This window comes from Kogia breviceps, chromosome 2, assembly GCF_026419965.1.
Source record: "Kogia breviceps isolate mKogBre1 chromosome 2, mKogBre1 haplotype 1, whole genome shotgun sequence".
In the NCBI taxonomy this organism is placed as follows: Eukaryota; Metazoa; Chordata; class Mammalia; order Artiodactyla; family Physeteridae; genus Kogia; species Kogia breviceps.
This window is the reverse complement of record NC_081311.1, coordinates 19426177-19439071: the sequence shown is the minus strand read 5'-3', so window position 1 is coordinate 19439071 and position 12895 is coordinate 19426177. Positions and strand designations below refer to the sequence as shown.

At 44.2% G+C, this 12895-nt stretch overlaps 1 protein-coding gene across 5 annotated transcripts in view; it reads left to right on the top strand.

Moving 5' to 3' along the window:
* The window catches only part of RBM20 (RNA binding motif protein 20), a 209131-nt gene that overhangs the window by 58470 nt on the left and 137766 nt on the right, over window positions 1-12895 (top strand). Inside the window, exon 1 of one of the 5 annotated variants that reach the window (XM_067024695.1) lies at window positions 1498-1557. The exons of the other annotated variants lie outside the window; for them this stretch is intronic. The gene's annotated coding sequence lies outside the window, so the exon portion shown is untranslated. Of the gene's footprint in view, window positions 1-1497; window positions 1558-12895 lie in introns of those variants that run through there. 5 annotated transcript variants of the gene reach the window in all.

Below are 12895 nucleotides of genomic sequence, written 5' to 3'. Positions count from 1 at the left end.
GGGTATGGTGACTGGTTCTTGTCTTTAGGAAATGTTTCATCTTGGGCGTGGGAATTGAGTAGTTGCAAATAAGAGCCCAAATATAAAAATTGTGTGCTGCCTGACTATAGACAATTTGGAAAAGCCCAGTGGACAGTGCAGAGGTGGGAGGTGCAGGATGGGGAGAGAGTGGAGGTTTGGGAAAGGGTCGTCAATGTCGGTGCCACCAGTGCTTGAAAACAGGAATTTCATGGTCTTTTGTATTTGAGAAAAATTGGGGAATATTTGAATTTGAGGAAAAGCATCCATTTTTGCATGAAATATTTGTTTTGGTCAAAGATAGGATCATTATAGAATCATAACTTCCTTCATAAGGTCATTCTTTACTTACAAGAGAGAATAGAAGCATGGCATTGCTGGAAAACCAGCTGGATTTCACATTTCACCATTGTGGACAAAGAGCTGGACTCCTGGCCAGGTCACACGCTGGTTTTTGCAGGCCCTAGAAGGTTGCTTGTTCTTCCTGAGGGGGTCAGTTCGATGGAGTGCAGTGAAAGCTCACCTAGCATGTCTGACATCTGCAGCAGATAATTTTTCACATTCCTATCCTCTGAATGACAAAATTATTTTCAGTAAAAACCATGTAATCAGTAGTCATTATTTTCTTGATTGTTTTCTTTAGTTTGTAAACAATGAAAGATTGAAAAAGAATACATTTAAAGCTTAAAGATACTACTCAAATTTAATAAGATATTTCACATCTGAATTAAAGTTTATGCTTCCAGGCAAAATGATCACATCTTGCAGTTTGTTGTTTTACTGTTTTGAATTTTAAACACGAGCAAAAGCTCCAAGTGGTCCCGTAGTGTGACTGAATTGAAGTAACTCAAGTTTTGTTTCTTCGTTTTTACAAGCACTGCTATCGCTGTTTATTTTAAGTCGACTTAAACACAGGAATATATAGTACTGCAGGGATTGGAGACATGGACTGCGTCTGAATTGGAATCAAAAGATTCTGACCTATTATGAATTTATTTTTGAAATCAATAGGAGTCTGGTTTGCATGGATGGGGGCCAACTGCAAAGCTAGGGATGCTCCAAATTACCTTTCATGTAAGTACAATGTTTATCAAAGGATAAATAATATAAATATGCTCATTTGAAGCTTACAAATGCATTACTCAAACTCAGCAGTAACTGCAGGGGTATTTTAGAACTTAAGCCAGCAAAATATGCTTTCCAGGAGGAATAACTTTTCCCTGACATTGTTTAGAATTGCTGATGCTTGGTGATAAGAAAAAGCAGGTGACTTTTCATGGTTTTTGTTTTATGGGCCCAGCACGCTTCCGCTACGCTACTCTGCTAATCATGGTTTTTGTTTTAAATTCTCTAGAGACAAAGCCCTGCCTTATTGCCTGCACTGGGCAAGCCCCACATTGGGTTTCACCACTGATGAAAAGCGGGGGCTTTTCGATTTCGCTTGAACAGATCTTGAAGCCCGGCTTTGCCTGTTTGTAGCCCTGTGACTTAGAGCAAGTTGCATTACTAGCCACAGTCAGCTTGTTTATCCGCAAAATGGTAAGGTTTTGTGCAGGTTAATATTGATACTGTATTCTGCATAGGGCACCTGGAGTAGGCTCTGGGGCACAGTACGTTCTTAAGCAATGTGAGTTGTCTCCCTCCTCCATCTGGAATGGGCAACATCTGTGGGTCTCTGGGACTAGCCCTGGACCCTGAGAAGGGAGCTGAGGCTGGCCAGTCACAGGCCTGCCTCCCTTCTCATCCTCTTTCTGACGTTCCCCCAGGAAAAGCCGCTGTTCTGGTTAAGCAGTGTTCATTGAGCGACTCTATTGAAGCCCAGGAGAAGCCTGAACGCACTCCCTGGGATTCCCAGATGAGTCCTTCAGAATGCGGGTTTGGGTGTGGACAGCTATTCTGGTCTCTCCTGGGCTGAAAGGTGGAGAATCTCAGGACAATGTGTCCAGCTTGTCTGTCTGAAGGGTAACCCTCAGGAACACGAGGGATTCTCCTTTGCTGGGGAGAGAAAAGGTTCTGCAGCTGTTTCTCTTAAATGAAGAGGCTTGGGTATAGTTGAGGCCTTTTACAAACTACTTGCCCCTCTTTCTCTGCCGCCTCCTCATACTGATAATTGCCGAGGAATGTGGTCCAGGCCTTTGGTTGGCTTTTGTGAGCCCTTTATAGAAGTTTAGAAGGAATTTTTGGTATTCTTATCATGTATTAAAGATCAAGCTATTTTTATGCATGACCCAGCTCATGTTAAACATGGAAATACCTTTAAATGACCCAGGGAGGCACTAGGATGACTATTTTATGTAGCAGGGTTTTTTTGTTGAAAAATGAACCTGTTGCACTTTAAAGGGACTAAAGAGAATTCTTAATTTTATACAGTTTAATCTCTCAAGTGATAAGGTTTTCTTTGCTTTTAGGGGAAGTCTGTTTAGTGATGGCTTATTGGAGTATAGGAAAGGAAGTACATAACTTGTTGTTTTTAAAAAGCTGAAAGCATATTACAAAATTTATCCTAGAAAATGATCTCATGTTGTAAATAATCTCGAACATAGATTTTTTTTTTTTTTTTTTGCGGTACGCGGGCCTCTCACTGTTGTGGCCTCTCCCGTTGCGGAGCACAGGCTCCGGACGCACAGGCTCAGCGGCCATGGCTCACGGGCTTAGTTGCTCCGCGGCATGTGGGATCTTCCCGGACCAGGGCACGAACCCGTGTCTCCTGCATCGGCAGGCGGATTCTCAACCACTGCGCCACCAGGGAAGCCCGAACATAGATTTTTGAATGTGAAATGGAGCTTAAGATTTTACTTTTGCTAACTCGATATTCCAGAATGTTTTGTGTTTCTCCAATATTAGCTGCATAGCCAATGAATTTTGACTGGAAAATACGTCAGAAAACATATAACTTAATCAAGGTCAAGCTAAAAATATACTGGTGGTTTTTTTTTGTTTTTTTCAACATTCTTCCTGGCCTTATTCTCATCTTATTCTCATTCATTCTTTAGAGAATGGCAAACATTTGTAGAAAACAGGATGAATGGTCTTAAAGGCAAACATGATAGATCTGAAGCCTTAAAAATACAAAGAAAAGTAAACATTTGGTAATCATATGGTTAAATTAACGTGCGTAGGCAGGGCCGGCTTCATTGGCATGTGACATGTGCAGTCACACAGGGCCCCATGCTTAGAAGGGTCCTATGCTTCTTTATGCTCCTTTGTCACTGTTTGGAAATTCTTAATCATTTTTGAACAAGGGACCTCACATTTTTATTTTGCACTGAGCTCTGCAAATTAGGTAGCTGGTCCCATGAATCAGCCACCTGGTAACTCACCTTAAACTAGTTTTGGGCTTTTGACTTTCCACCTGAAACCCAGCCAGATGTTTACCAGCTCTTTTTCCCTAAATATGAATTTGTGAGGACCAGGACCATAAAGGACTAATGACCTTTCATTTAGATAAATTTCTTTTCAACTATTTTCAAAGTTCTAAGTCATGGACAAGGCAGTGTTTTTGAACATTTTAATTTTGTTGCATATGATATAAAACCAAAATCCCATTTCTTGACTAATATCTATTAAAATATGTAGGTTCCATATATTTTTGCTAGATTAAAAAAAGTGAAGTGACACTCTTGTTTCTCGAATTATTAATAGCGGCTGTTTCTGGAGGCTGAGATTTCAGAGGATTTTCACTTTTTCTGTTTCATGGCTCTGAATTCGAGTTTCTACTACCAGCAGGAATTATTTTTGTAATGTGGGAAGTGGGGAGAAACGATAAAGCTAAAAAAAACCCAACCGGATTCATTCGTTGTAGCTTTAAAAAGAAGAACAGCTCCTTTTGATTCTGGCAGGCAGCCTTGAAGAGTTGGGGTGTTGGGGTTCCCATTCCTTCAGGGCAGTCACAGAAGTCACAGAAATGTTAGCGGGGGTCAAGAGATGGCTTGGATTGAGTGTGGCTGAGAGTGGGTCGTACTATTTTGGCAGAAATGTTCAGTGCGTGTTAGTAAACTTGGGGATAATCTGGACCTGGTATCCAATTTTACATGAGGCACTGATGGAATCTTATTTCATTTTAAGTCCTTGGTATCAACTCTTGTGTTTCTTGGTTTTTTTTTTTTTTTTTTTTTTTTTTTTTGTGTGTGTGTGTATGTATCAAATATAGTATTGTATATGTATATGTTTTTCTTGTTTTAAATGCTCCTCTCACAGTTTAATAGCAGGTCAGAAATGCATTGCTTTTGGCCAGAGCTGCAGCTGGCCTTTGTACCAGGGCAGGGCTGTCCTTCTTCTGATGTGTGGTCAGATTCAGTGTGAGATAAACAGCTTTGGCTTCAAAATTCTTGTTGACATCTCACCCCACTGCTATGCATGGTGACACCCCTAAAGCCCTCCTGCTTCTTGTGAAATGGCCAGGAATTAAACGCTGGGTTGAGAGTAAAAGAACTGGGGGGTAACCGGGTTGTTCTTGTGCTGGACGCCTGCCTGCAAGAGGGCAACCCTGCGGGTGTGCTGGGAACACTGGACCAGACACCAGTCCAGTCTGGGATAAACCCCACTCCAGCCAGCCTCTGTCCAGTCCCTTTGCTAAAGGGAAGTTCTGCCCTGACATTAGGGGGTCATCTTTTATTTTTTGTCTGTGGGCAGAAATGCTTTGGTCTATGCTGTGCTTTTTTAAAAAAATACATTTATTTTATTCATTTATTTATTTTTGGCTGCGTTGGGTCTTCATTGCTGCGTGCGGGCTTTCTCTAGTTGAAGCGAGCGGGGGCTACTCTTCGTTGTGGTGCGCAGGCTTCTCCCTGCTGTGGCTTCTCTTGTTGCAGAGCACGGGCTCTAGGCATGCGGGCTTCAGTAGTTGTGGCACGTGGGCTCAGGAGCTGTGGCTCACGGGCTCTAGAGCGCAGGCTCAGTAGCTGTGGCGCACAGGCTTAGTTGCTCCGCTGCCTGTGGAATCTTCCCGGACCAGGGCTCGAACCCGTGTCCCCTGCATTGGCAGGCGGATTCTTAACCACTGCGCCACCAGGGAAGCCCTATGCTGTGCTTTTCTTTTTTTGTTGATTTTTTTTATTTCTCTATTTTTGATTTTTTAAAAAATACATCTTTATTGGAGTATAATTGCTTCACAATAGTTTCTGTTGCACAACAAAGCAAATCAGCCGTATGCATACACGTCCCCATATCCCCTCCCTCTTGAGCTTCCCACCCTCCCTATCCCACGTCTCTAGGTCATCACAAAACACCAAGTCGATCTCCCTGTGCTATGCTGCTGCTTCCCACCAGCCCACTATTTTACATTCAATAGTGTATATATGTCGATGCTACTCTCACTTCGCCCCGGCTTCGCCCTCCCAACCCATGTCCTCAAGTCCATTTTCTGTCTTTATTCCTGCCCTGCAACTAGGTTCATTAGTACCATTTTTTGTGTTTTAGATTCCATATATATGTGTTCACATACGGTACTTGTTTTTCTCTTTCTGACTTACTTCACTCTGTATGACAGACTCTAGGTCCCTCCACCTCATTACAAATAACTCAATTCCGTTGCTTTTTATGGCTGAGTAATATTCTATTGTATATATGTGTCACATCTTCTTTACCCGTTCAACTGCCAATGGACATTTTGCTGTGCTTTTTAAAGATACATTATAATTTCAAAAACTATAAGGCTCAAAGTAGAGCAGAATGAAAACCCATCTGAGGTTAAGAGCATGTAATGTTCGATCCAGTCAGCTAGTTTGCTTTTTAACTTGTGTCCCCTGGAGCCCCGGGGGGCTGCTGCAAAGGGACAGGGTAGGGTAAGGGTCCCCCCCCCTAGGTTCTTGCTCCTCACATTTCCCAGAACTCCTTCAATCACATCAGCATTATATTTTAGTCTCCCACCTGCTGGAAGTGTGAAAAGTACAGAATTTGACCCATCTCTTAACGATGCTGTTTGACCCTTAGTAACCTCTGCCATCTCTCTAGCGCTAACATCTGCGCTGATGAGTGAAAGCAGACGCCAGCAGTTGGGCTGTGACCATACTGAACACTGTGCTTTGTATTTGAGGTGGCTTTTTGCACTGCAGGTTGGTGGTCATGCTGAGCAGGATATTATTCCCCAGTAGTCCGGAAATGTAGCCAGGGCTCCAGTGAGGACAGTAATGCAAACACCTCTGTAGCAGCCACCGCGTGCTCGGCACTTGCCGTTTCACTCACTTAATCCTCACAACAACCCCACGGGGTAAATAGCGTTTTTATCCCCATTTCAAAGCACCTCTGGTTCTGAGTTTAGAGGATAACTGAATATTGGGGCTCCTGAGAGCTGTTTTCCACTTTCAGTTCTCTGCCTCCCAGCCAAGCCCCCAGCCCCATTGGAGCCTACCTCACCAATAGGGAGAGGGCTGAGGAGGGAGAGAGAAGCTCACATTTGGGGGAGTGCAGGTTTTCTTGAAGAGAGGCTGGCCCCTCCCTCCCTCTCTGGGTTGGGGGGAGAAGGGGCGGGGCTTCCTTTCCCCAAAGTCTCTCGTGGAGACCAGGCACCCCAGAGGCTGGCTTCGCAGTTGGATATCTGCTTCCTCGGGAACTGCTACCTGTTCTGGGCTCCTGGCCCAGGGGGAGAAGCGGGGATAGGACAGGTCCCCCACCTCCAGGACAGGTCCCACATGAGCCCCAGACCCTAGAATGTGGAGGCGGGCAGGTGACGTTGGGGCCACAGTCTGTGGGACTGACATTGCTTGAGAAACAAGGAGGTGCCCACAGGGACATGTTGTCGCGAGGTGTCACCCCTGGAAGGGGGCATCCAGATTTCCCAAGGTTCCTCTAGAGGAGTGGCTTGGGAGGGAGGCTTTTGTCAGTGTCCTTGAGGCCAGAGACCACAGATGAGGTCGTTTTGTGTGTGTGTGTGTGTGTGTGTGTGTGTGTGTGTAGTAGTAGTAGTAGTAGTCGTAGTAATTGTGAACAGAGCTGAGTCCTTTTAAACTAAAGGCTACTGCAATTGAGCAGCTACTATAATAGTACAATCATGACATGAGAAGACTTTTTAGAATTTTTCAGCCTTTATTGATTGCGGCTAATAAATTGTTCTGGAGGCCCCAATAAATTACTCTTCTGTTATGTCGCAGGTGTGTACTTTATCACCTGGACTCACGTATACATTTCTCTTTGGCAGAAACAGTTTTTTGGCTTTTCTGTAATTCCCCAGCACGTCTATTAGTACTTCTATTATACTCTCTGTAGAGTATCTTAAAATGATTTTCAGTCATTTTGCTCATCTGCACTTCAGCTTCCCTATTTTGAGTGTTTCTTTCGTCCTCTTTGAGTGCCTCAGTTCCTCTGGGCTACCTCCTGTAATCTTCTTTTGTTCTGCCCACTATCTCAGTTCTTGCTTTTTTCTTCTCTGTTCTTTGGGACTTTCAATTTGCGAATCACAAAAGGTAAGTAGTGGACATAGAGGCTGGACTAACAGGGCAGAGGCACAGAAGTGGATTGATAGGTACATGGGAGCAGTCCTGGCCAAGCAGTCTGGGCACTCGGGTTCCAGGCTGGGCCTCAGTCCTGCTGCACCATCCTAAGCAAGCCTCGGACACAGAGTAACATGCAGTGTTACCATTATAGCTGCTGTTGGTTATTAGTTAACCATTCTGGGCCTCAGTTTCCCTCCCTTTAAGCAAGGGACATGGCTGGGATGATATCCGGAGTCTTCTCCACTCATATTTTAAATTAGATTATAACCCTGATGAGGATAAGTCACTAAAGAACAAGGACCAGGCCTTAAACCTCTCTGGGTCCCTTGTGATACTTTGCATACTTAAGGGCCGGAATAGTTATTTAATAATTTAGTAACTTAATCTGAGTAATTATGACATTGATAAGGAATTTTAAAAATTAAATACGTTGGGCTTCCCTGGTGGCGCAGTGTTTGAGAATCCGCCTGCCGATGCAGGGGACACGGGTTCGTGCCCCGGTCCGGGAAGATCCCACGTGCCGCGGGGCGGCTGGGCCCGTGAGCCATGGCTGCTGAGCCTGCGCGTCCGGAGCCGGTGCTCCGCAACGGGAGAGGCCACAACAGTGAGAGGCCCGTGTACCGCAAAAAAAAAAAAAAAGAAAAAAGAAAAAAAAAATTAAATATATTTAATATATTGCTAAATATATTAAATATATTATTATATTTATAATATTTTATTATATTTATATATTTATATTTATTTATATATTATATAAATATATTATATTTAATATTTTATTATATTTAAAATATAATAATATATTTAATATATTGTACAATTTGCAAAAGGGTAAGTAAGTAAGAAGAAGAAGTAAGAAGAATGAAGTATACATTGCTAATTGCCCAGTTTGGAAAAGACTCGTAACAAGTAGTTTAGGCATCCTCTGTGTGATGGTATCTTTCCTACTAACAGAGAGGAGGGTGCTTAGAGCAGGCCCAGATCCCTTGATCCAAGGCAAGGTTTGACCTCATTTCCTACCGTGGAACAAGGGCAGGAGCTGCAGCATCACCACATACCAGAGTGCTGGCTTCTCTTGCTCTCCAGACCTGCGTGAAACCAATCTTAATTACGTGGCAGCCGACATAATTAACAAATGCATTGTTTACCTTTATACATTCAACCACCACTGAAAGAGTGTGGTTTGGGTTTGGGGTAATCTGGTTGGTTCAATAATACAAGAAGTAGACTACGTCCTAATTTAGAATGAAGCATAAAGGTGGTCAGGATTTCAGAAGGCAGTGAGTATTTGAGTAAGCAAATATCTGTTTAATAAATCTCTGGAGTATGGGAGTAAAAGGATTAAACACTATGGAAAGCTTGAATTTGCAACTGTGCCTGTTATCCTTCCTGTAAGTGTATTGGAAATTATCTGTTGGCTGGGCTTTCTTCCTTTTGCATTTGGATTCTGTGTAAAGAAAAAGCTGGTTGGCTGTATCGATGTCATGCTTATCTTGTCTGGGTATCCCGTGATGGTCACTTGTGTCCGTGTGACCATCTTCAGTGCAAGCTTCTGGAGACAGAGCAGTGATATACCGGCTCCATTCTCTTTACACAGCTACTTCTGCAATGCAAAACGCGGTGTTTAATAAATGATGAAGTTGGTGAGGTGGTCTTGAGGAATGGTCTTTATATTTAATTCACTACACCCTCATTACTTTCCTATTCTTTCAAAGAATTTTGGGACCCATCTCATCTTTTTCCCTCATAGCTCATAAATATTCTACTGCCCTCTCTCTCGCCCTTTACTTCTCTTTTTCCAGCAAAACTCTATCTGTGCAAATTTCATTTTGTTCTAAGGGTAATAATGTTGAGGGAACTTTAAGGAATGTGATGGGTTTACTTGAGTTCTTGGATGACAGGCTCCCAGCATCCCCTTCACACACTCAGGGCTTACTGAGAGTGGTGTCCCTTGGCCGTTGACTAGCTGTGCTACATTGGGCAGTAATTTCAGATCTTGTTCATTTCTAGTCTGTCGTGAATTGTGTTGTCTGTTGCTTGATCTGCCTGTCACGCTTTCCCAACCTTCTTCCTCTGGTTGGGGTTCCTTTGGGGACATGCCTCACCCATTCATTCCACATGGTCCTGGGGGCTGTCCATCATGGGATCTGGAAGAGGGGCTTCCTCACTCACTGGAGTGGGCAGGTGACCCAAAGTACTCCATTGTCAAGTTTCCCCTGGGACTTATCGATGGAGAGAAACAGTTCCTTCTGCACTAGGGCTGCTCTGCAGAGAGGATGTGTGTCTGGGGCTTAGGCAGCCCTCTTGTTTGTCACGTGGTGATATCCTCTGAGGATGATGAGGAGCTGAGAGGAGGAGAGTGAGAGCTGGGGCAGGAGATAGAGGCTTGGCCACGCTGTCTCAGCCCCTGCACGAAGGGGGCCTGGGGTCGGTGCTACCCCAGCTTCCCAAGTTCCATCACCTCCTCTTTTTGTTTCAGTGACTTTGCGCTGGATTTCTGTTATGTGCAATTAAAAGAGTTTGAACAAGTATCATCCTCTAGTTTTTTAAAAAATGTATAAGCAGTATGAATTTCTAATTAGAAACGTTCAAACAGCTTAGTGTTTCCTTAGAGGCACTGAGTAATAAGTGGGGGGCTCCGTTCTTCCCCACTCCTGCCAGATATGAAACCCCCTCTCCCAAAGTCTAACTGCTGGGAACAGTTTGGAGTATATACTTCTAGCCTTTTTTCTTTGCATTTACATCCGTATACACGTATGCGCACATATACACTTTGTGTTTTATTTTTTAACATGTAGAGTAACATGCTATGTATATTGTTCTGTAACTTTTTTCAGATTTTTTAGGAAGTCTTTAATGCCACTACGCATAGTTCTACTTCATTCTTTTTGAAAGATTTCATTGTATTTGATAGCATGGATAATTTGCCTGAATAATCCCATGTCGATGGACATTTAATTGTTACTGTCATGCCTTTTTCTTTCTGTCACAGCACTGCTGCAGTGAATAATTTGGCGTGTTTTCTTGCATACATACGGAGATATATCTGTAGGTAGAGCGTTCTAGTAAAATGGCTGAGTCATAGGACATACACATGAAATGTTTGGACAGATTCTGCCAAATCACGTTCCAAAAAGGGAAGACCGATTACTCAGAGTAGAGTGTTTCCCATCCCCTTCCCGACATTGAAGGTGAGAACCCTTCCGTTTTCCTAATCCCCAAAGTGAAAACATGAGGTCCATGTTCTCATGAATTCCTCTGAATGCTGGAAAGGTGAGCATCCTTTCACACAAGTTCTGAATTTCTCCTTTGTGTTAGTTGATATCCATAGTTTTTGCTTGTTAAAAATGTGGTCCTTTGTCTTTTTCTTATTGATTTGAATAAATTCTTTGCATATTATAGATAACCAACCCTATGTTATTGACTTTGTAAATATTTTCTCGTAGCTATTGCTTTTAGTTCTGTTTACAAATGGGTTTGAGTTTGTGTTTGTTTTTGTCTATTGGGTATGTGTGTGTGTAGCCTTAAGTTTTGTCTTTTTTTTTTTGTTATCTTTGATCAGGCAGACCTGTTACATTTTTATGAATTCAAATTTGTCAATCTTTTTCTTTATGGCTTCAGAGTTTTGCATCTTGCTTGGGAAGGCCTTTCCTATCCCAGATTACAAAGAGTTTCTCCTATGGGTATTTTTTAAAACTTCAGATATTTCATCCAGCACTGTCGTCGTCATCTATAGATGAAGACATATGTACCTCCTGAGGGTTGAATGAGATAATGTGCAAAGGCTCCTGTCTCCCCCTCCAACCTCCTACTTTTCCAAGCACTGCACTGAAGCCTCCTTCCTTCATAATGGTGTTGTCAGAGTTCTTTCTCTGATGCCACGGGGTTTGGGCACAATGTTTGGGAATCCTGTGTCCATCCTGCCACTAGAGGGTGACTAGCTGCTTCCAGGGAGTACCCAAGACCTCACTTGCTATCCTCGAAAACCAAAACTCTTCTCATGTCCTCTCTCTTAGTGCACAGATTGCACCCTAACTTTGAGACTCAAACATATTCTTAGACCCCAGACCTTAAAGTCATCTGGGACTTTCATCTTTCTCCCCTACATCCAATCCATCAGTGGATCCCATTAGCTTTACCTTAAAACACAGTCAGAACCTACCACTTCTCACCACCTCCTCCGCCACCACCGGGGCCAGGCCACCATGGCCTCTTACCCAGACACGGCGGTGTCCTTCCCACCCTCGCCCCCTGCAGTCTGCTCTCCAATAGCAGCCAGAGGGACCATTTAAAATGCAAGCCCAGGGCTTCCCTGGTGGCGCAGTGGTTGAGTGTCCGCCTGCCGATGCAAGGGATGCGGGTTCGTGTCCCGGTCCGGGAAGATCCCACATGCCGCGGAGCAGCTGGGCCCGTGAGCCATGGCCGCTGAGCCTGCGCGTCCGGAGCCTGTGCTCCGCAACGGGAGAGGCCACAACAGTGAGAGGCCCGCGTACCGCAAAAAGAAAAAAAAAAAAAAAAAAAAATGCAAGCCCAGTCACTTCCTTCCTCTGCCGAAAACCCTCCAGCCCCTACCCAGGTGACTCAGAATAGAATCCAGAAGTCTTGCCTGGAGGCCCTCCATGTTTTTTACCTACGGTCCTCTTCTTTCATTCCTGTCTTCTCTCTGACACTCTCCACTGGGTGTCTTGCTCTTCCTCCGGTGCCCCAGGGCCTTTGTGCCTGCTGTCCGGAGCCCTCTCCTTCCGGATGCCTGCTGCGCTCACTCCCTTGTTTCATGCGGGCATCTGCTCAACTGTCACCTTATCCAGAGGCCCTTTTTCCATTTTCGTTTTTCTCTTATCGTTTACCAATGCCTGACACATTATGCATTTATCAATTTTCCTCTCTTTCTGTACTGCAATGTAATTTCCATGAGAAGAGAGATTTTGTTTCCTGTCGAATGAATCTCCAGCACACAGAGCAATGCCTGGCATATCCAAGTCCCTCACTTATTTGCTGAATGAACATGTCCAACCTGGGCTCTTCCTGATGAGGGCCAAGGCTGATGTTAGAAGCTTGGCTGCCTTCTCATCGGTCAGCTAGGGGATGCGGGCTCTGGGAACGCTTGCTCTTGGTAACGCCGTTTCCTGCGGGGCTCTGGGCTCAGGTAGGCTCGGCCGGGACAGAAGGGGTTGGCGTTTGCGTGTGTCTGCCCATGTTTGGGTCTGTGCAGGCAGAGTCCTCCCAGCAGTAAATAAATCATCGCTGCCCAGACCATGCCTGCCCACATGACCAAAGGGCAAATCAGCAAGCTCTTCAGCAGCCTCCCTAATTGGTGTCATCTTCAAAAACACCCTGTGGCATCCGACTCTGGTTTTGCTTGTGAAAGCATCTCCCTGCTTCTCATGAGACATCTTAATGTAGCCAGGTATTTGGATCTCCCACACCTTCTCAGTTCAGTGCATCCC